The 24,794-nt window shown below is 41.4% G+C and overlaps 1 non-coding gene across 1 annotated transcript; it reads right to left on the bottom strand.

Annotated features, from left to right (window-relative positions):
- Positions 1-12,938: 12,938 nt before the first annotated feature.
- Positions 12,939-13,045, bottom strand: LOC131505771 (U6 spliceosomal RNA). Its single transcript, XR_009258547.1, has one exon. It is a non-coding gene; the product is annotated as a U6 spliceosomal RNA (small nuclear RNA).
- Between the last annotated feature and the right edge of the window lie 11,749 nt (positions 13,046-24,794).

Here is a 24,794-nt window from a genome sequence, read left to right as displayed (position 1 = left end):
TAAAATAGAACTACCCTATGACCCAGCAGTTGCACTACTAGGTATTTATCCAAAGGAGACAAAAATGCTGATTCGAAAGGGCACAGGTACCCTAATGTTTATAGCAGCACTATTGACAATAGCCAAAGTATGGAAAGAGCCCAAATGTCCATCAACTGATGAGTGGAGAAAGAGATGTGGTGTAGATATACAGTGGAATATTACTCAGTGATCCAAAAAAATGAAATCTTGCCATTTGAAACAACGTGGTTGGAACTAGAATGTATTATGCTAAGTGAAATAAGTCAGTCAGAGAAAGACAAGTATCATATGATTTCACTCATATGTGGAATTTAAGAAACAGAACAGATGAAGATAGGAGGAGGGAAGGGAAAATAGAGTAAGATAAAAACAGAGATGGAAACAATCCATAAGAGACTCTTAAATACAGGGAACGAACTGAGGGTTGCTGGAGGAGAGGTGGGTGGGGGGATGGGCCAAATGAGTGAACGGCATTAAGGAGGATACTTGTGGGGGTGAGCACTGGGTGGTTTATTTAAAAAAAAAATAATAATAAAGTTTTGGGGAAAGAAAAACAAGTGTTCTATCTGGAGGACACCAAAAAGCCCAACTGAATCTCTTTTTCAGGAAGTAAAAATGCTAAAAGCATTTACTGAACTGGGATTAGATGTACAAAGAGAAAGCCCTGGTCTGCTTCTCGATTTGACTTCCCTCACCATCCAGGACCCTGTGTTACCCCTGAAACATATCCTTGTTATCAATAGTCATCTATGATGTTTCTTCCTTGAGACTTTATAGAGCCGAATGATATATATGCAAAACATAATCTCATTGTTTCTATGCATAAAGAAAGATCTGGAAGTCTATGCAGTAAGATACTGGGGTTAACTCTGAGTACTGGAGTAGTTCATGCTCTTTGCTTCCTTCTTGCTACATATCTGTGTTGTCTAGTTTTTCCTATAATGAATATGCACCATCTAGGCAATAGAAAAATAATAAAAGTTACTTCAAAATTAAATTAAATTTAAAGGCAAACTAATGTTATAAGCAAACAACATGCTTTCTAAGCAATTTGGTAATGTGCATACATAAACTTTTAAATTGTTTGTATTCTTTGACCTAGTCATTCTACTTCTGGGAATCTACCCTAAGAAAATTTGATGCAGAAAAAGCTTTGCGTACAAAGTTGTTTATCAAATCATTATTTATAATAGTTCAGAATTGGAAGCAACTGAAATATTCGCTGAATAAAGTTTGGAAATGCCACTTCATGGAATATTATGGAGTAAAAGATAATGCAAAGGGTTTATAATAACATAGAAAACTTCTCACAAAAGAGTGAAACATTGCAACTAAGGTTAAGTACTATTTGTGTAAAAATATCATATCAACTGCGTATTTTAAAAAGAAAAGAAAATAGAAGTAACAAGCATCAAAGGTTTGCTTTCCCTTTGATCAAATCTGACTCTAACAGCTCTCTTCCCCAGTGGTGACATCACATAAACCTTGGGGTACTTCATAGCACACTCAGCCAGTGATCGAGTGTCTGCGCAGAAACACGAAGCCTCCTGATCAAACACCAACCCCTGCCATGCCCAGTTCAGCCCGGTTGACTAGTGGGCACTTGTAGGCGTCCAGTGCTCTTTGGGACCGGGAAAGGGAACAAGGGGAAGGAAAAAAGGAAAATCCCTCGTGACAGTGTACCATCTTGCCCCAAGACCCAAGAATGCCACCTGAAGAGGAGGTCTGGCCCAGATGGAGTAAGGAAAGTGGTAGATGCATAGTTAACTGGCCATTTTCCGGTCTTGCTCCCCAGGTCTCCTTGAACTCCGGTGTCCAGTTCATTAAGTAATAATTCATTCAGTCAGTCACTTACTCAGCTATATTTTGACTGTCTGCTATGTGGCAAGCAGTGTGGCAGACTGATTGTTTCTGTCTCCGATATGATGGGAAGTCAAAACTTAAATCAAAATCTTATACAGTATTTGAACACTGACAGGCTAGCTGATGATTTTAGGACACTCGTTAATTTTTGGCAGTGTGAGAGTGTGAAAGTGTTTTGTGGGTTTTTTAAAAAACGGTTTTTATTGTCCAGAGATATAGACTAAGGGATTTAAGGGCAAGTTATGATATTTGGGGAGGAAGTAGGGCAGTATAAAAGACAGAAGAGATAAAAGATGCATAGGTTGTTAATTGTTAAAGCAGGAGGAAGAAATGCGGTGCATTATATTTTCTCTACTTTGTGCGTGCTTGAAAATTTCTATAATAAAATGTTTTTGTTTTTTTTCTGAGCACCAAGAAAATTAGATGCCGTTAAACAAAAACAATTGCCTGGAAACATGAAACATATGAACTGAGAGGACTATTTTGAAGGAATGGAACATAGAACTAGGAAATGAATAGCAGAGAGCTTGACCTAGATTGAGTCATCAAGAAGGCTTGGATTAGTGACTCCTGGACTCACCTGAGGAAGAGGAACTGTTAATTTGGTGAAATAATGGAGCGGGTAAAACATTCCAAGCAGTGAGACCTACCTGTGTCCAGACCATTCGTTAGAGGACTGCACGGAATGTTTTAGAACTGAAAGAAACCTGGACTCTAAAAAAACAATGGCACAAGTTCCGTGCGATTAGCTGTCGAGGTCAAACGTGGCCAGACCATGCAGGGGGTGCTTTAGGGCAATCTGAGGATATGAGTCTCGTCCTAAGAATAATAAGAAGCCTTTAAAGTTTGGAGGCATAAGATCGCATTTGCATTTTGCAAAGATGATTACCTTGGCTACGATGAAAAAATGAATGAGGGGGGTGCGGTGGGGGTGAGGGTGTGCTACGGCACACAAGAAGGCCAGTAAGAAGCTACTATAACGGTGCAGGTAAGACATGATATTAGCTTTGTGGTTTGGATGGAGATGAACAAACGTAGCCGGGCTTGAAAAATGTTTGGGGGTAACGGCCACATAATTTAGTGATGGGTTACGTATGGGAGACTAGGGAGAGGGAGAGTTTGAAGAATGACTGGCCTAGCATTGTATGCTACAAAGATGAGGGACAAAATATTCCATCTTAAGAGATTTTCGAGTCAAGGGGCGGGGTAAATAAACAGTTGTGACCTGATAAAGCTAAGAACTAAAATAGAAGTAAACCCCCTATGGGAGCATAGAGGCTATGAGTAAACTCCCACTACCTGGGGGTCAAGGAATGCTTCCCCCAAAATGCCAGGTGAAGGCAAGTCTAAAATATACGAATGCGTGTTGATGGGAAAAGGAAGGTGAGAATGATATTCTGGCAAGGGAAATAGTAGGAGCCAAGGAGTGGAACACGTCACACAGCATGCAGGGCAAGGTGGAGATCCCTCGAGGAAGTGAGGCACCTGAGATTCCTAAGGCACAGCATTTGCGGACGTGTCCTTACAGGATGCCAAGAGGCAGCACCAACCAATTCCCATCCTAACGATGTGTCTACTTCCTGGTGGATGGGTCTGAAGGGGAGAGTAGTAGGAAGTGAGGTAGCAAAGGTGAGATAAGGAAAGGTCTTGTTTTGTGTCTTAGGAAACTTGGACCTCGTTCTCCAGGAATAGGAAAACATCAAAAGGCATCAATGCAAGGGAGTGAAAGGCCGGTTTCACAGTTTTAATAAATCTCTCTGGTGCAGAAGGAACAAGGACAGCAGACTGAGCAAAGACAGAGAGACCTGGTAATACGCTATTGTCTCATAATCCAGGAGCAGATGGTAATGACTTGGTTAGGATGACACTATGAGAGAGACATTCACATATTCCAGGAACATTTAGGAACATTGGGGAAAAGACGAGTCAGAGGTAACACAGGTTTTCCAGTTGAATAAATTAGTAGATGATGCCACTTATTGAGATTCTCTATATGCATATGCACACACACACACACACACACACACTCACACACACTCAGATTTATACGCCCAGAAACCCACTGTGCTATTTATCACATTCAGCCAACGTATTTCCCGATTATACTGCTCTGATTTGCAGAAAACGAAAACAAAACCAAAACGCCAAAACTCTGCACATTGTCTAGTTTCTGGAACCGTAGCCTTTTCCCGAATCGTTATGACCATGAATACTTCCAAGACCTGAGTTGAATTTTAAAAGCAGTAGATAGTGGAGGGCGATTATTTTCAACGTGGAAGAATTCTTTTTCTCTTTCACACAAAGAACGACAGATTCATGACTATAAGCTCTTGGAGAGCAGGTAACACGTCCATCTTATTTACAACCATTTCCCAGATGTTCCTGATATGGAGTATGTACTCCTATATTTATGGAATAAAAGAACAGTATTTTAACTTAGTAGGATCAGTTAGCTTTCTGCGAAACTAGGTGGCCCAAAATTCAATGGCTAACAACAATCTGGAAGGAACCCTGTAGCTGCCATTACTCGTGGCAGTAGCTAGCACAGGGCACACCACAGAAGCACTCGGTCTTATGCCTCGAAGACGTGACACTATCTCTGTATGATTCTCATTCGTATCTTTGAAGATCAGTTGAGTCAAGTGACTGACGCTGGGTTCAGCTGGGGCTGGTGTGAAGGTACGGGCAGCGTGCCGGTCATCAGCAAGAGCAGATTTCAGGCCTCTGTTTGTGTCATATTTGTGAATATCCCATTGCTAAAGAAAAGGCCGATGGTCAAGGCCAAAGACAGGGAGCAGAGGGGGTCCTTTGAGTCTACTTGAAAGAGCTACAAAGTCATATGGCAATATGGATGCAGAAGGGAGTGAAAAGCTGAAGCTAATCATTTAACCTAGTACTGTCCACACTCATCACGATTATTCACGTCCCTTCTCCTTGAAAAATACACCCACCCCCATCCCAAGACCTCCAAACTCTTATCCAATCATAGCATCAAGCTCCAAGTCCGGGATCTTATTATCTATATCAGGTCCAGATTTACTTTCTCTTAATCTACAGATATTTTTTTTTTCACTTTTAAAAAAATGAAAGCTTTTATTATTTTAAGATATCTTGATATTTTTCATTTTTTATTTTCATTTTTTTGTTTTGCTTTGTGATTGTTAATCGGCTTTTATTTTAAGATATTTTGATATTTTTCATTTTTTATTTTCATTTTTTTTTTTGTTGTGCTTTGTGATTGTCAATTTGCTTTTTTTTTTTGTTTTGCTTTGTGATTGTTAATTTTATGTGTCAACTTGATTAGACCATGAGGTGGACAGATATTTGATCAAATATTATTCTGGGTGTTTTATCCTTGAGGGTGTTTCTGGATGAGGTTAACATTTAATTTTGAGGAAAGCAGGGGCGCCTGGGTGGCTCAAGTCAGTTGAATGTCAGACTTCAGCTCAGGTCATGATCTCACTGCTCGTGAGTTCGAGCCCCACGTTGGACTCTGTGCTGACAGCTCAAAGCCTGGCGCCTGCTTCCAATTCTGTGTCTCCCTCTTTCTCTGCCCCTCTCCCACTCATGCTCTGTCTCTTTCTCTCCAAAATAAATAAACGTTAAAAAAAACTTTTAAAAAGATAAATTTGAGTAAAGTAGATTGCTCTAACGTGGGTGGGCCTCGTCTAATCAGTTGACCTGGGATAGAATAAAAATGCTGAGAGAAAACTCCTGCAAGACTGCCTTTGAACTGAAATATCAGTCGCAAGTCTGCCTGTGTTCAAAATGATCTGTTCTCCTGGGTGTCCATTTTGATGACTCACCATATAGAACTTGACTGCTGTGCGATGTGCCAAGGGTACCTGAAATCACAAGGAGAAAATTCTCCATCTCCTGGGACCACCCTTTCTAGTCAATGGTAAGTAATTAAAAACCTTTTTTTTTTTTTTTAGTGTTTATTTATATTTGAGAGAGAGAGAGACAGGGTGCAAGTAGGAGAGGGGCAGAGAGAGAGAAAGAGAGAGAGAGAGAGAGGGAAGGAGGGAGACACAGAATCTGAAACAGGCTCCAGGCTCTGAGCTGTCAGCACACAGTCTGCAGTGGGGTTTGAACTCGCGGGATCATGACCTAGGTGGAAGTCAGACGCCTAACCGACCGAGCCACCAAGGCACCCCTAGTCAATGGTAAGCAGTTCTTAAATGTATTTTTATGTTAATACAGCATGGATATACTGTGGAGAAGAATGTGATACATATTGTAGAACTTAACACAGTACTTCAGTCATCTTTTCTGCCCCATTGGTAAAAACTTCGAGAAACATTGCTAGTGACTGCCATACCTGCTATCCTCCACCTCCTTGTTCATGGCATTCCTTGAGGCCAGGCTACTTTGCAGTTGCCATCTGATTATTCCTCGCTGTGGCTGGCACAGGGCATTCAAAAACTGATACTGGTTGAATCGCTCTGTGCCTGACTGAGATGATCCTGTGCCTGGATTCCCCATACGAGCGTCAGACAAACCTCAATTGAATCTGACTCCGTCCCTCATAGTAATGTGACCTTGAGCAAACTACGTAACGTCTCTGAGATTCCATTTCCTTATCTGTAAAATCTAGAATAAAATGCCCATTGCATGGGATTATTGTAAGGTTTTGAAGAGATGCTGCGTAAAGAACCCAGCACAATGTGGGATACAAAGTAGGTACTCAAGTAATAAGAGCTGTGACCGTGGTCCTGATGACGCTGGGGACGTTGATGATGCTAGCTTTATCTTTTTAAAAAAATTTTTTTAACATTTATTTATTTTTGAGACAGAAAGAGAGAGAGAGCATGAACAGGGGAGGGTCAGAGAAAGAGGGAGACACAGAATCCGAAACAGGCTCCAGGCTCTGAGCCATCAGCACAGAGCCCGACACGGGGCTCGAACCCACGGGTCGCGAGATCATGACCTGAGCCCAAGTCGGACGCTTAACCGACTGAGCTACCCAGGCGCCCCAATCCTAGCTTAGTCTTACCAACTGAAAGAAAGAACGGAAGCTGCAAAACAAATTAACAGTAATGACTAGGGGAAGACTTCCTACAGAATAAATTGGTCTGTTTTTATTCCATGTGGTAGAAAGGGTAACGTAAAACTGATGTCTGCTCCAAGTTCACTGAGATATACTCACATAAGCAAACAAAATCATCGGTATTCTCTTTCCTAAATCTAAGTGTTAAATGGAAATCGCAAGCCTTCCTCATATTTTCTAAGTTAATTATGAATCAGATATAATCAATGATGCTATAGGGAAAGCACTAAAAATAAAAACAAATGTGTCTTCGGGGAACCGAGCTGTGAGAATTCAAAATCACTAGAGTCGTTTTTCTCTGCCCTTTTTGGTGGGAGCATTTTCAGATGCTTTTTTTTTTTTTGTAAGTCTCATTATTATAGAAGAGTGATAGAGTGAACAAAATCTCTCAGGCCTAGATCGTGTCCTGAAAAGTTACACCCTCTGCTGTCAGTACAGCGAGGACGTGCACGGCCACGTCCTAGAAAAGGTTGGTTCTCTGCCACCCTCTGTATCTGTGTAGCCTGAGAGAATATCACCACCTTGTCCCTGAGGGCCATAGTCTCTACTTCGCCCAACCCATCCAGTCATTAATCAGAAAACTTCACTTCCCTGTGGCTTATGTCTGTGAGGACACTGTCACAGCAGGGCTGGCTGGACAATGACTTCAAACATACCTTCAAGCCCTGTGCTTCCAAATAATTTAAGGGTCTTTTCCTGGCAGCGAGAGTGTTTCACTGCACCTGTCTGAGCAGGGCCTGTACCTGGAAGGGAGTGTCCACTGAGAAAATACCCACAATTTTCCAGGATGGAATAGCACAGGATATTCCTAATGGAACAACTCACACGTCTTAATGAATAGCAAACATGATTTAGTGGGGAAACTGGGATGGCCATAGACTGGTTTTTTTCCCGTCTGAATTCTGAATCAAGTGCGAGGTTTATGACGTGTGTTAAGTCAGGAAGAACAATGGGCCCCCTGATACTGAAATGCCAAGTTGGACTCATTCCCTCAGGCCCAGGCTGGGCAGGCTTTCTTGGGGTCTGAACTAGGAAGCTTGTGGTGTGGAGAAACAGAGCAGGAGCCTGTGGGCTGATCATCCTCAAAAGGGGTAAGGAAGGGCTGGTCTTCTCATTCCCAGGTCCTCAGCCAGGTCTCACCAGCCTGAGAAATCACCCACTCTCCTCTGTGCGGAATTGGGTGTTAAGCACGTGGAGCTACCTTCAGTGGAGAGAAGAGCTAAGAAGGTGAGAAACAACTTTGTCCTTATAATGGCCCCCGCCAGAGTTTCCGAACCTCAGCCCTATTGGCAATTTGGACCAGATACGTTTTTGCTGTGGCCCTGTCCTGCACATTGTGGGATATTAGTGGCATCCTCGGGCCCCTCTCACTGGACACTAATAGCCCATAACCTCCTTGCTCTGAGTTGCAACAACTAAAAAATATCTCCAGGCCTTGTCAAATTGGCCTCGGTTGAGAACCACCGGCCGAGACTGTGGTTCTCTTTGTTATAGATCGGTTCATTCTGAACTCTTCTGTTGAGTACTCACTGTATCCCAGGCTGGGGGGAAAGGAAAAGATCTGGTTCTGGCCTTAGATAGCTGCGCCTCGTTGACGCACAGAAATGTGTCTAAGAAGAAAGCTGGTGGTACACATGAACGTCTCACGGTTCCCCGGACAGATTGGCCTCGAATCAGTAAAGCCCAGTTTGACCATGTGGAGGTTGATCTGTCATGCTTTCCATGATGAACTGCCTCTTAGGGAAGCCATTTCTCTGCGGGTCCTTCATTTCTGTTTTGAGAATGACTACTGTATCTGGCTTGACATGCAGAATGTATGCCTACAGCCCATGAAATTTGTTTTCTTCCTGAGTAATGGGGCTCTTCCACCCTCTGTCTCCATGGCATCTGCGAGATCAAAGCCATTTATTTCACAACAAATATTAAGGCCTGGGCAACTTAATCTTGACAGAAGGCAGAATCTCTAGGGAAAATGCAGAGAGTTTAAACAAAAATAACTCACTAATGCCTTCATTCCAGCGCTTCTGACTTTTATATACCAAATATATTGAAGTGATAGGATTGTTACACTTAGGATATCCCTTCAAGCAGTCATTTTTATGGATTTTTGACCGCACACGGTATCGGCACCCCTAAACCCTTGTGTTGTTCAGAGTCAACAGTAAATTCGTGTTATGCTATCAAGACCTACAAACAAGATTCGCTCTCTGAGTTTTTTTTAACTTAAAAATAAAGGCTCTGGGCGGGATAAACCCCAAGCCCTCTTGAATTTCTGAAATTCTATGACTCTAAGAAAATAACATTTAAAAATATCACCAATATTGAATAATCGTATCCATTCAGTGGTATTTATTGACCGTCTGCTCTGCACTTTGCTTAATTTCAGACACTGGACCCACAGCTAAAGGGAATTGCTTATTTAGGTGTGAAAATACATATAGATACTTTCTCATGACACATATCAATGTTTCGCAAGACTCTTTGAAGAACCTCATAATGGGGTCTGCCTTATTTTTTAGTAATCTCCATATTTAAAGGTAAGTTTAGGAACTTACCCATAACCCTGAGGTATCTTGACATCTGGAAATAGGTCTCTTCCCCACCCTTACTAGCAGAGCTACTAGAATGGGATAGAATAAACCCTGGAAGGCATAGGGACGGAGAAGTGTAGGGCCAAGCCTATACCAGCCTGGGATGCCTTAGGACTCACTGCTCCATTTCACCTTCGTCCACCCAACACCCACCCTGTGTATTTGTCTAGGGAATACCGAAACCCTCCCCTCCCACAGACGAAATGAACAGACTTTTTCCAAAGAAGACAGAGATGGCCAATAGACACATGAAAAGATGCTCAGTATCACTCCTCGTCAGGGAAATGCAAATCAAAACCGCAGTAAGGTATCCCTTCACACCTGTCAGAGTGGCTAAAGTCAAAAATACGAGAAGCAACAGGTGTTGGCGAGGGTGTGGTGAAAGAGGAACCCTCCTGCACGGTTGATGGGAATGCAAACTGGTGCAGCCACGGTGGAAAATGGTATGGAGTTTCCTCAAAAAGTTAAAAACAGACCCACCCTACAATCCAGCAATTGCACTACTAGACCTTTCCCCAAAGAATAAAATATCACTAACTTAAAGGGATATATGCATCTCGATGTTTATAGCAACATTATTTACAATAGCCAAATCATGGAAACAGACCAAGTGTCCGTGGATTGGTGAATGGATAAAGAAGATGTGGTATATGTATGTTTGTATGTATGTATGTATATACGCGCGCGCGCGCACACACACACACACACACACACACACACACACAATGGGATATTATTCAGCCCTAAACAATAAAATCCTTCCATTTGCAATGACATGGATGGAGATAGAGAGTATTCTGCTAAGATAGAGAGTATTCTGCTTAGGTCAGTCAGAGAAAGACAAATACCATATGATGTCACTCATATGTGGAATTTAGGAAACAAAACAAAGGAGCAAAGAGGAAAAAGAAGAGAGAGAGAGGAAAGCCAAGAAACAGACTCTTAACTTTGGAGAGCCAACTGCTGGTTACCAGAGGGGAGGCGGGGGGATAGCTTTCATTCAGGAAATCTGAACTCTACCAAGAGGGAGAAAGATGGAGGAGAGGGGTAAAATGGACCAGACGTGGGAAGTGAGAATATAATTGGGATCACCTCCATCCTGTGCCTAGGTGATCCCAAGTGCAGTTTCAGAATCCTTCACAACTCAGGCAGCCAAAACCACTCAACGATCTTGAGCACTAGAGATGGAACACATTTCTCTGGTTTGTTTTTTTTTTGTTTGTTTGTTTGTTTTTGGATAGGATTTATGGGACAAAAGATGAGAAATCATGGACAACTGAATCAAATATATTTCTGAATACTCACTAAGCAGGTGGCCCAGCAGGCCTGATTTGAAAAATGCCTTAGACATAAATTTTACAAACGAGGAAGCTAAGTTTCAGAAGGCTGTTCCTTGACGAACACCAACATAATTGATGACAACCATAAATAGCCTGTTTCAATGGCATCACCATGTACACCATCCCACCCATCAATCAGAAGCAAGCATCTGCATTTTAAAATATGCTTATAATTGCTTATTATTCAAGTTGACTGTTGGAAAAGCACTCATAGTCCCATATACTGTGAGTAATTGAGTCTCAACTATATATTGTTAAGTGATTTGCATGATCTGGACCCTGAGGTCCTAGCCTGACATTTCCCTCTCTTCTCATTACTGGCTATTCACAGCATCCAAAGACATGACAGAGGCCCCAACTGTGATGCCCTGATCGCTGCCAGGCCCCAGGCATTGAAGCCACGCTTGCTGCCATTCTCTTTGGCTAAGTTAGACACATGCTAAAATGGATACAAGGATCCCAAAGCAATTGCCTTGGAGGACACTTAAACGAAGGCAAGTGAGCACAAGGTGGACAAGGGAAAGCTTTCAAGAACCTTGAAATTGAATTTGGAGTCACTAATACAGCTGGGAAATGATAGCGCCGAATGTCTCAAGGTCACTTGCTACAGAGAAGGGGCCTTTATTTCAAAGAAATTGCCTTGTCTGCCAAGATAAAAAGGAGACATATACACAGCAAAGACAAGGAACAGATGCTGCAGGACGCTACCAGGGGAGAGGCTGCAAAACAAATCATCGGCGAGAAAGGGAGTGAGGAACGCCACACGTTTCTTCCATCATGGGGCAAGAGGAACTCTTCCCTCTCACTCACAGGACAGAAAGTAGGCTGGCTCCATCCAAATGGCCGTTTAGGCCCAGTAGGGCCATTTGCACAAATGGGAAAAGCTAGAGAATATATGATGTTCTCCACTGTGCCAAATCAACGGCTATATTACACCTGCCGCAGCTGGGTCATAAAAGCTGAAGCACTCTGGAACTATTTTAGACCACAGGGTCCCCACAGTCACAAGGTGCCCCCAGAAACACCATTTCCTTCTACCTGTGGATCCGACATCCAGCGAATTTCAGGAGACGATATAAATAGACTAAAATCTCCCTCATTTCTGGAGGGGCTATAAAGACACGGCAGAACCAAGATTTTTCTCCTTTGCTTCCTTCTAGAACTTTTACAGTTTTAGATTTCACATGGAGTCTATGATCTGTTTTGAGTAAATTTTTTTAATATGAAATTTATTGTCAAATTGGTTTCCATACAACACCCAGGGCTCATCCCAACAGGTGCCCTCCTCAATGCCCGTCACCCACTTTCCCCTCTCCCCCACCCCTCATCAACCCTCAGTTTATTTCTCAGTTTTTAAGAGTCTCTTATGGTTTGCCTCCTTCCCTCTCTGTAACTTTTTTCCCCCTTCCCCTCCCCCATGGTCTTCTGTTAAGTTTCTCAGGATCCACATAAGAGTGAAAACATATGGTATCTGTCTCTCTCTGTATGACTTATTTCACTTAGCATCACACTCTCCAGTCCCATCCACGTTGCTTCAAAAGGCCATATTTCATTCTTTCTCATTGCCAAGTAGTATTCCTTTGTGTATATAAACCACAATTTCTTTATCCATTCATCAGGTTGATGGACATTTAAGCTCTTTCCATAATTTGGCTATTGTTGAAAGTGCTGCCATGAATATTGGGGTACAATTGCCCCTATGCATCAGCACTCCTGTATCCCTTGGGTCAATTCCTAGCAGTGCTATTGCTGGGTCATAGGATAGATCTATTTTTAATTTTTTGAGGAACCCCCACACTGTTTTCCAGAGCAGCTGCACCAGTTTGCTTTCCCACCACCAGTGCAAGGGGGTTCCCGTTTCTCCACATCCTCGCCAGCATCTATAGTCTCCTGATTTGTTCATTTTAGCCACTCTGACCGGCGTGAGGTGATATCTGAGTGTGGTTTTGACTTGTATTTCCCTGATGAAGAGCGATGTTGAGCATCTTTTCATGTGCCTATTGGCCATCTGGATGTCTTCTTTGGAGAAGTGTCTATTCATGTCTTCTGCCCATTTCGTCACTGGATTATTTGTAAAAATATGGAAGCTTCACGAATCTGCATGTCATCCTTGCACAGGGGCCATGCTAATCATCTCTGTATCGTTCCAATTTTAGTATATGTGCTGCCGAAGTGACCACGAGTAAATTTTTTATATATGGAGTAAGATACGGATCACGGTTTGTATTTGTACATGGGTATCCAATTGTTCTGACAGCGTCTGCTGAAAAAAACTATCCTTTCTGCACTGAATTACCTTTTCAACTTTGAAAAGGATCAATTAATCCATATATATGTGTGCTTATTTCTGGATTCTATTCCACTCCTCTGATATAACACCGTTCTCCTTTTGCTATTACTGCACTGGCTTGATTACTATAGCTCAGAGTAAGTCTTGAAATCAAGTAATGTAAGTTGTCTAACTTTACTCTTTTTCAAAATTGTTCTATTTTCGTTCCTTTGTATTACCACATGCATTTGAAAATTAGCTTATCAATTTCCTCAAAAAAAATTGTGCTGGGATTTTGGATTGGAATTCTATTGAATTCAATTCCAGTTCAAATGGAAATGCATTAGAATTAGCTTATCAATTTCCTCAAAAAAAATTCTGCCGGGATTTTGGATTGGAATTCTATTGAATTCAATTCCATTTCAAATGGAAAACTACAGAGATTTTTCACTTAACCTCTTCATACATGTTTTTCTTCTTCCACACCAAACGACCTGGTTCCCTTGGACACTGAAGGTTATAGAAAGAGAACATTCCGTAATTATTCATTACCTTTATTCCACGTCACATACATGGTCTCTAAGTAATAATGTTCATACTATCACCACCAATATAATTATTGCTAACAATTAAAAGCTTTGCTTCTCTCTGTTCTCCTTCCATTTTTATAATGTACTATATCTACATTTTCTCAATATATACATACTCATCCCGTAATAAACGCTTTCCCTTAATTGATATTTTTCTTCTCCTTGAAGGCACACTTTCAATCCATTTATTCAATTTAGTTATACTTTGATTCCTCTGAAAGTGATTTTAAGCTGCTTGAAATAAAGAAAAAGACAGGAGTGCCTGGGTAGCACCGATGGTTAAGCATCTGAGTTCTTAATTTCGGCTAAAGTCATGATCTCGTGATTTGTGAGATTGAGCCCCGAGTAGAGTCGGGGTTCTGTATGCTGACAGCAGGGAGCCTGCTTGGAATTCTCTTTCTCCCCCCCCTCTCTCTCTGCCCTCCCACACTCATGCTGTGCGCGTGCATGTGCTCTCTCTCTCTCAAAATAAACAAATAAATAAAAAAAAGAGGAAAACACAGTTGTGAAAAAGAGGACACACATATGCTAACCATAGTGTAAATGTGTGTTGTAATTAATCACAATATTTGGGTCTATGCATCCTAACAGCCAAATTGAAGATGGAGACGTGACAGGTTACATAAATTGGCGGTTGTCTTTAGAAAATTTTTATTTTAGAGGCGCCTGGGTGGCTCAGCCAGTTGAGCATCCAACTTCAGCTCAGGTCATGATCTCACAGTTTGTGAGTTCGAACCCCACATCGGGCTCTGTGCTGACAGCTCAGAGCCCGGAGCCTGCTTCGGATTCTGTGTCTCCCTCTCTCTCTACCCCTCCCCCCACCCCGAAAAAATAAATAAACATTAAAAATTAAAAAAAAAAGAAAAAAAAGAAAATTTGTATTTTATTTTGTTTTTATTCCCAAGACTCCATGCCAAAAATATTTTTCATATTGTATTAGTAGGAGACACATTTGAGGTGTATAATAACATTTTCAATGAGGGCTTCACGGAAATACAAACATGAAATTTATATGGAAAAAAGTTCAAAACATAATACTGAAGTGCAAGTCAGTAAGACTGAGTGATCTTCTAGGGAAAGATCTTTTTTATACTCTGTTTTTTAATACCTTCCTAGGTACCTAATGTAGCTCTCTCTATCTCTCCCTTTTCCCTTCTCTGTATTCCACTCTAACTTTATTATATGTATACATTATAATTATACAGAGAAGTATATATATATTTTTGTTTCATATTTATTTTTATTTTTATATTTATACAAATACATACATATAGTAACATATACATATATATATATAACTTCTTGGTTTTCTAATTAGGAAGAACTTCCCTGCTATCAATATTACACCCAGAACCTTAGCTGATTCTTTAAATCAAGAGAAGACACTTGAAAATTTTAATTAGCCACCTCTTTGAAACTGCCACAGGTGCTTTGCCACCATGTTTATGCTGCCTTAAAGCCAGCAAGACATCAACTTCAGGGGCAAAGTAGAGGGAGAAAACATTAGATGCAGAGGCAAGGATATGGGAAGAAGGAGTCAAAAAATGAAAAAGTGTAAGCTAGGCACGTGACTAGTGGGGTGGGCAGCAGGAGAAGGGTATCTAGTGAAATAGGGTCTCTGAGGGAACAGGCCAAGAAAGGCAGATCATTCGAGATCATGGGCAGGGCACTGTGAAATTCCAGCAGGAGCTACAGAGAACGGGTGTGGCTTGGAGATGTCTGAATTTGTTAAGAGGATATCGTCTTAATGGACAGTAAGTGACCCGATTATTGGGAAAGATTATCTGAGTAGGAGTCGGGTTGAAGAGCCAAGATGAGAGTCTCCTGCATGCTGTCAGAGTTAAAATTCCATTTGTAAAAATTCTGTGACAAAAATCTTTTCCCTATTGAACTGTGCTTCCTGATAGGCTATATGAAATAGGATTTCATTGGCTTGAAGGAGATAGCTTGCTGATATTCAGCTAACTAAATTCTTACTACCACTTGAGAGCAGGTGGGGTCTGTCAGAAATCTCGCACTTGTACAGCCTGGATGGTCCCACATTTTGATGCCAATTTCTCTATTTTCCTCTTGTTACTCTGTATTTTATTTTAGCCCTGTGTGGGCGTTCTGGCCTCTTCATTCCTCCAGGGCTACAATTGACTGGAAATACCCTCAACTGCATGGGGAGTTGAAAAGAACCCTTGAGAGGTCTTTGGTCAATCACTTAAGAACATCTATTTCATCGGGGCGCCTGGGTGGCTCAGTCGGTGAAGCGGCCGACTTCGGCTCAGGTCATGATCTCGCGCTCCGTGAGTTCGAGCCCCGCGTCGGGCTCTGTGCTGACAGCTCAGAGCCTGGAGCCTGTTTCAGATTTTGTGTCTCCCTCTCTCTGACCCTCCCCCATTCATGCTCTGTCTCTCTCTGTCTCAAAAATAAATAAACGTTAAAAAAAAAATTAAAAAAAAAAAGAACATCTATTTCGTTGAAGTCATTCCTGGAATTTTTTTTCTATATTACTTAAGTATTTTGTGCACCTTTTTGCTTCCCTGTCATGTAAGGACACACAGGTTAATATGACAGAAGCATATCCATTTGACAAAGAAATCAAGCTTTTTAAGTAACAGCTGTGTATGGGTTAGTTGTAATATTAACAATGACTCCTTATGCTTTTTCCTTATGATGCTTAAGTAATATATTATTTGCATTCATAAATTATTGAAATTTTATATGATGAGTGATAAAACGTCCTCATTAAGAGAAAAAAAAATCTTACCCATGGGAAATTAAGGTTTTTCCTGAAAAGTGTAGAAAATATATTCCCTTGGGGTGCCTGAGTGGCTCAGTCAGTTGAGTAGCCAACTTTTGATTTCAGCTCAGGTCATGATCCCAGGGTCATGGGATCCAACCCCTTGTTGGGCTCTGTGCTGAGTGCAGAGCCTGCCTAAAGATCTCTCTCTCTCTCTCTCTCTCTCTCTCTCTGCCCCAGCTTGCGTGCTCTCTCTCCAAAAGAAAAAAATATATATATATATTCCCTTAGTAAAACCAGATAGAAAGCCTGTTGTATTGGACAGAACACTGAACTTAGGGCCATAAGCATGGGCTCAAACCTTAAGTCTATAACAAGTTGTATTTACAAGTTGTAGAATATTGGATGAGTCATTGAGTCACTCCGGGTCTTGATTTCTTTCTCCAGTTTTCAAGTACAGATAATAATAATTACCTCATGGGATTGTAGTCATGATCAAACGAAATAACATGTGAAAATCTTCTCGGTAAATGCTGAGATATTCTGCAACTGGAATCTGTCTTGGTGTGCTTATAATACTTTAGGTCTACTCTGATTGCAAAAAAAAAAAAAAAAAAAAAAATCCCCTTCAGACTATTCTGGTGAGAAACCTATCTCCCAAAACACCTATACACTCGGTCATTAGAAGTTGTCATTCTTCCCATCTGGAGAGAATGCCTGGCTTGTGTATGGCCCCTCTGAGCCCTCCAGGGAGGAGGAACCCATGAGGTGTATGGACAGTGACACTGATCCCAGAGCCAGCAAAGTGTCTCCTCCATCCCAACCCATGATAGCTTCCAATTCCAAAGAACATCAAGCCAACTATTCTTTTCATTTTCAGGGCAAGATGTTGGCTGCTTTAAGATTATGGATGTTATTTATATGGTTGCGAGCAAAAATGATTATACACGCTAATATATTTTCATCAGCTTTTGAAAGACACCCCTCCGTCTGCACCCTCCCCCTGACGTACACCCGCTGGTTATGTACTGAAACATGCCATTAAAGAATAAGGTTTTCTTTTTGCTGACAAACAAAATCAGATGCTAATCAATAGGAATTCAGGTGGCAGAGATGTCTTGCTCAGCAGTGAAATTACATCTGGATCTTGTTGGTTGATGGTAGGAATCTCCTTTGATGGGAAAGTAAAATGGAAAAAAAAATGTCCTCAGTCACTTATAAGAAAATATAAACAACTACAACACTCAATCAATCAGGCAAAGAAACAAAAAAAAAACCCCAATCCGTTGTTACGGTGTTACAAACCAGTTTTGTCACTCTGTGCCTCCTTCCCCTATTATTATGAGTAAATAATATATAATTTTGAAGTTTGCTTATTCAAAATTTTTTTTTAATTTTTTTTTTCAACGTTTTTTATTTATTTTTGGGACAGAGAGAGACAGACAGAGCATGAACGGGGGAGGGGCAGAGAGAGAGGGAGACACAGAATCGGAAACAGGCTCCAGGCTCCGAGCCGTCAGCCCAGAGCCTGACGCGGGGCTCGAACTCACGGACTGCGAGATCGTGACCTGGCTGAAGTCGGACGCTTAACCGACTGCGCCACCCAGGCGCCCCATGCTTATTCAAAATTTAAATGCTCTAAGAGATTACTCTCAAAAATCGTTGGGGCGCAAACAGTTTAACAAAACTGTGTCAGAACTGACCCTTTCAGTCATATTAAATGGGGTTACTACCCTAGCTCTGTAGCTACTGTTTACCCTTTAAAGGAAACACATGAAACATGAGCATCTACTAACAATAAGTCTCCCCAAAGGGTCTCACTTAGGTAGACTGGCTTCACCCATCGGTGAAGATCCATCAGCCAAGTTGCAGATCTGCGTTGGAGGTGACACTTTTGCTATTAACCAGGCTTTTCGCAAATGAAAAGGAAGTTGCTTACCCACTCTTCTCTCCAAGAAATACGGTGAAGACAATAGAGTAAGGTGAATAAAAACCACAACCTAAAAATACACGCACAGTGTGTAACGGGATGGCCATTGACCCGGATAGAGTTTCTCTGTCAGAAAGATTTCTCATCTCACTATAAAGAGTTTTGATTCTTTTGGATGCATACCCAGCAGTGGTACTGCTGATTCACATGATAGCTCTATTTTTAATTTCTTGAGGGTCCTCCATATTGATTTCCACATTGGCTGCACCCATTTGCAATCCCACCTGCACAAGGATCCCTTTAATCCCCATCGTCATGAACACTTGGTATCGCTTGCCTTTTTGATAATCGCCATCTCAAGAGGTGTGAGGTGGTATCTCATGGTGGTTTTGATGACGATGGATGTTGAGCACCTTTTTATGTACTTGTTGGCCATCTGTATGTCTTCTTTGGAAAAATGTTTCTTCAAGTTTTTACCCATTTATTAACTGTATTCTGTTTTGTTTTGCTTTTGCTTTCAATTGCTATGAATTCCTTATATGTTTTGGAGATTAACCCCTTATCAGATATTGGGTCTACAAATATTTTCTCCCAATCCATAGGTTGTCTGTTCATTTTGTTAATGGTTTCCTTTGCTGAGGAGATTTTTCGTTTGATGTGGACATCATCTGAAAGAGGTATCTGTACTCTTCTGTTCATTGCTGTATTATTCACAATAGCCAGGGTATGGTAACAATGTAAGTGTCCACCAGTAAATGAACGGGGTCAAGGGGATGTGATGTGTGTGTAATGGAATATTATTTAGCCTTAAAAAAAGAAGAAAATCCTGTCATTTATGGCAATGCGGATGAACCTGGAGAACATTATGCTAAGTGAAATAAGCCAGATAGAGAAAGATAAATACTGCATGCTATGACTTAAATGTGGAATGTTTTTAAAAAATTGAATTCACAGATACAAAGACTAAAAAGTGTTTGGCAGGTGGGGGGTGAGGGAAATGGGGAGAGGCTGGTAAAAGGGCACAAACTTCCAGTTATAATATGAATAAAGTCTGAGGATCCAGTGTATAACATTGGTGGCCATGGTTTACAATACCGTATTTTCTAATTGAATTCTGCTAAGAAAGTGGAATTTAAATTTCTCACCAAGAAAAAAAAAAAGTAAATATGTGAGGTAGGTGATGGATGGGTCAATGTGTTAATTAACTTGATGGGGAGGACCTTTTCACAATGGATATGTATATCGCATCATCACATTGTACACCTCAAATATATTGTAGCTTTATTTGTTGATTATACTTCAATAAAGCTGAAAAAAAAGAGTGTTTTGAGTTGGTCAAGCCTTTAAAATAGAATATTGAACCGTGTGGGCTCCTTCCTTTCTAGCCATAAAGTTCCCAAATGTTTTCACATATATCAATTTATCTTACCTTCATAGAAATTGTGAGAAGTACGACCACAAGAATGATACTTGAGTATTACAAATAAGAATCGTGACTTTGTCAAGGTCAAGTATCTAATAGTTGATATATCTGAGTTTCAAACTCAGGTTTCCTAACATTTGAGGCAGGATTCCGCCCCCCCCCCCAATATTTCTAACCACCCAACTGCTATTTAATTTAGATATTAAAAGTCTGTTGTTCAATCTAAACCTTATGGATGCATTCGATAGAATCAGTTATAAGTATGAAAGTCCAAACAAGCAAAAAAGCATATAGAAAACAGTTTCAGATTTCTCAGAGAACTACTAAAAATATCAACAAGAATAAGCATTTTCTAGCTTAATCCTTCACATAAATAGATACTACTGCTGACAGTGTTTCTTCCAGAGCTGGACTTCCCACTGTCAGCAAGACGCATGCTGAGATATTTACAGTGATTGTGTTTTGCATCACACTAGCTCCATCCTTCCTGGCTTTTTCTGCATTCTCTGAGCAGGGTGGGATAAAAGGCTGGTATCATGTAGCCATGACCTCAAAAACCCTGGGCTGGGCCCTGTCAATTATGGCATGTTCTCCAGCTTCCTGTTCTTTAATCCCCACCTGACAACCAGATACATTGCTATGCACTCGCAAGTGTATTTTAGCCCCCATTGTTAAACTGACTACCTCTCCAATTTCTTATAGATAAGGATAGAGGAGTCACATTAAAACTGAGTTTCCAACTGTCCTCACTCTGCACACTCAGTGTTGATTGTCTCCTTGCCTGTGACAAAATAGGAAAGGCCACCACTATGGCTCACCTGAAGGTTTCAGTAATTTAGATTCACTCTGATAACCTCAAGGGGCGTGTGTGTGTGTGTGTGTGCGCACGCGCGTGTTGGGGGAAGGCGTGATTGTATCAATGGCTTCAGGAACCTGAACTGTGAGCATATAAAAACCATTTTGTAGGAAGGAGAAATAGTGAAAAGGAAAGCAAAGCAAAAGGGACTACCAGAATGGGCAGGGATGATCGCTTTCACACAAGAGTTAAGGAATTTAAAATATGACGATTCTACAAAGTCTGACATTTCTCCTGGACCCTTCCATTTCCATTCTTCCTCTCTGCCCTTGCTTCTTTTAGAGTTCAATTCCTCTGCAAAAACTTTCACCTGTTCAGTCTCCGGAAAATCTTCCCTTAGCGACAACTGTATTGAAATTGGCTTTCAATGGTGAGCTAGCCAGGAGCCAAAGGCTGCCTTTCTGATCTCCAGACAGATGGCTGAGGCCAATGTCTCTTTGTCCTTTCCATGCATTGCAACCTCCACTCTCCAAATCTGGATGGCTCCTTCTTTCTGTGCCTCTAACGGCTCAAACCTTGAGTTTATGCTTCTTTCACAACATTCGTTTGTTTTGGACATGTTTTACAGGGAGTTCCTTACATATCTGTCTGCCCCCTAGTTCATAAGGCCCTTGAGGCAGGAACTATGTCCTTTTAGAAAATTGTGTTCAAGGTATTAGGACAGTTATGCGGACATAATATGTCTCTTAAATTTCTAATAGTGATTCTTAGTAGGTTGATTTTTTTTCCCTGCCTTGGAAATAAAATAGGGGTAGCACTGGGCCGTGTCTGGAAACATTTTTAATTGTCACCACTTTGGGAAGGGGTAGCTTCTAGCATTTAGTCGGCAGAGGCCAGGGATACTGCTAAATGCCCTACTATGCCCACGGTAATTTTCCATCACAAAGAAGTATCCAGCCTGAAATATCATTAGTGCTGAGGTTGAAATCCCTTGCTAACAGAACAAACTCCCATCCCTGAATAAATTCACGTGTCTCCCTTCAAATATGCTGTTTTTCCCGTACCTAAGAGGCTGGCAGCAGAATCTGAATCTAAAACTTCCAGCACAATAGCCAGGAAAAAAAAAAAAAAAAAAAAGTAGAGACAGGAGAACATAAAAACCCAGGGCATCTAGAAAGCCAGCCAGTGGTAAGGTGATGCTAATGTAATTTCCCCTTAAGCTAGTCAAAGTGAGATTGGCCCGGGGTCAGATGGTTGAGGCTCCCGAATGCTTTTGTAGGCAATATGGATTTGATAGAAGTGGAGGGCTGGGGGGTTGATCTTGCAGCAGCTGGTTAGAAATTGTCTTTAGGAGGTTCAATCTGGCAGTAGATGGGCTGGCTGGAGAAGTAAAGATTATTTAAAGATGGCGGCAGTTCTCCAGGCCCTACTTGCAACCCTACTAGGGGTAGATGACAGGAAGTGAAGACATCAACTCAGAATTTGCTAGAAGCTGCCACAGTCCACCTGAGATAATGTCAGAGTATTTGGGAGGGTAAACAACTACCCTAGGGAGGTCTTTGTATACACTCTGTGTCTGTGCTACCCCACCCTGAACTAGCCACAAATACCACTATCTCAGACCAGTAACCTAGACATATGCAGCCTACAGACCTACATATTCTTTTTTTTTTTTTTAATTTATTTATTTTGAGAGAGAGGCGCAGGGGAGGAGCAGAAAGAGAGGGAGAGAGAGAGAAAATCACTAGTAGGCTCTGCACGGCCAGCGCAGAGCCCGACACAGGGCTCCAACTCACGAACCGTGAGCTCATGACCCGAGCAGAAATCCAGGGTCAGACACTTAACTGACTGAGCCACCCAGGTGCCCCTTTGCATTCCTCAGATGCGGCGAATAAACAATTAACCCATTTCCAGAACTCAAAAGCAACGCGGCAAGACTTCTTTACCCTTAAAACACTTGAGTGTTCAACAAAGTGACCCACCATTGTCTTTTAGGGCCTGGGGATTTAGAAAACACATTACAAATGTGGTAGTTAGTGATAATAAATAAATCCGAGCTTGGTTTTGAGTTTGGGGCTGAAAAATATTCTAAAGAGCTAGAATTTCAGGGGGTGTATACATGTTCTCAAAAGAATAACACAAAACATAGCCCAGAAGCCTCCCACCAGTTATACCTGGAGTGAAATGTATTCTTTTCTGAATGCATTCCTTAACTCCCACAGATGGAAGGGAAGCCAGTGTCACCTGTGATCTATTTCTTCTGTAACTAGGGGTGGCAGCTTGTTTTGCATTTTTTTGCCTTCTTTTTAAACATCAGACTCATCCATCATGAACAGAGACTGCTTTCATTGTATGGGCCTTTGAATTTCAGAATGTCTAATTTGTTTATTTAAATGAAAAAGTTTCCAAAAGAAAGCAGAAAAGCTACGAAGAGGTTTAGCCTCTCATTTCCAACCAAATATTCCTTTTGCCCCTGGGATCGCTATTTTAAGAGCTGTACACAGATATTCTGTAAAAAGCTCATCAAAGGGAGAATCTCCAGCAAAGTGGCCAGAAAACTTGAATGCGGGGCAGAGCCACTCTGACCTTCCAGGCCTTTGGCCGTTTTCATAGCACAGCGTAGTTAGTGTTTTCGTGAGGATTTTTTTCCCCCAAATCTATTAATAATTGAGCAAGTATTGACCCCATGTATCACTGCTCTGGCTCTGTAGTACTTAGGGTAGAATTGGAAATAATCACAGGCAAAAGAGATGATATTCACCAGTGAATATCATCACCATTGAGTTACAGAAGATCTCAACTCTTGTTCTTCAATATTGCCGTGGTGGGGAGAAAATTCCCTAGGTAATGTATGCTTTTGTGGACATATCAGAAGAATGTTCCAGAACACTAGACAGCCGAATTCCTGTCCATGAGGGCTTCTCTCCAGAAAAACGTTCTTTCTGTTCTAATACAAAATTTCAGAAAGTCTCCTATGAGGACAGATTTTGCATACTGAGGAGAATCAATTATATTAGGTCTAAATTATGGATCTGTGGATTGTATGTCAAGCATTAAGAACTTTCTGAGCTCCTGTTAAGTGTCCTTTCCTGTGAAAATTATACTGACGTGTGGTGTGCAGTTTTACTGTAATTGAAGAGCTTAAGGGGGCGTTTGGACCGTAGTGCTAACTTACTCAAAGCAACGACAGAGAGAAAAAACAATAGCATCTGATCAAGCCAGAGGAGTCCTGGGGTGTGGATGTTAAGCGCACTCTCAGAATTCAGAGGAGAAAAATGAAGGTTGGCACGCTCAGAGAATACTTCCTTGAGGAGATAACAGTTGAACTGGACTTTGAGCCTCAGCATTTGAATATGTCACGATGAGGAAATGAAATTTTAAATGTGGGGAGCAGCACAAATAGATAAACAGTTGGCATGACTCAGTAGGATTAGGATAGGAATGCGGCAGAATAGGCAGAAGGTCTTTCTGACAAAACACAGGTTGTTAGTAGAGGGGAGTCAAAAATAAGATGGGTGAAGTGTCATGGGAACAGAATGAAGGACCTTGACAGCTCAACAGAAGAATTTGGGCTTGCGGCCACAAGCCATAGAGTTTCCTGTAGGGTCTTGGGAGGGGAGTTCATGACGAAAGCAGCCTCGGTGTGCAAAACTGATTAAGCAGGGCACAGTTTGGGGGAAAGTTAGAGAAATAGGTACTCAGCAACAGGGACTTGCATTCATCATCATTGAAGAGGAGGGAGGAAGACAAAGACAAATTGGGGAGCCTTTTAAAAGGCGTGGTGACGGAGGATTTGGGGAGCAGGCATTGTTGAAAGTGATTCCAAGGCCGGAAGTGGGACAGTTATAACCCATAGAAGGAAGTCTTCCAAAGATTTAAGAAGGACCTCCTGTCTCTTTCCCCGGAAGAGACTCCCTGTAGGTTTTCCCTAAAGAGAATCTGGACTGGAAAAACAACATCAAAAACAAAAACTAGCTCTCACTCTGTCCAAGCTGGGTAGGAGACTAAATGGTATTTCTGAAGAAGTCCTTTCAAATATGAAAAGTTATTGATTTGACGAAGGGCCTGATTTATTGCATCTTTTGTTTTATCACAGCAGTGTCAGCGTATATATTTTTTGAGAAATAAAATCAATAAAGAGGAAAATGTAGAAATCCGTGCCTGTTGCTTTGTGTTCTTATAACACTGTTGAT

Source organism: Neofelis nebulosa, chromosome 2 (genome assembly GCF_028018385.1).
Source record: "Neofelis nebulosa isolate mNeoNeb1 chromosome 2, mNeoNeb1.pri, whole genome shotgun sequence".
NCBI lineage: Eukaryota > Metazoa > Chordata > Mammalia > Carnivora > Felidae > Neofelis > Neofelis nebulosa.
This window is presented reverse-complemented; position numbering and strand designations above follow the sequence as displayed.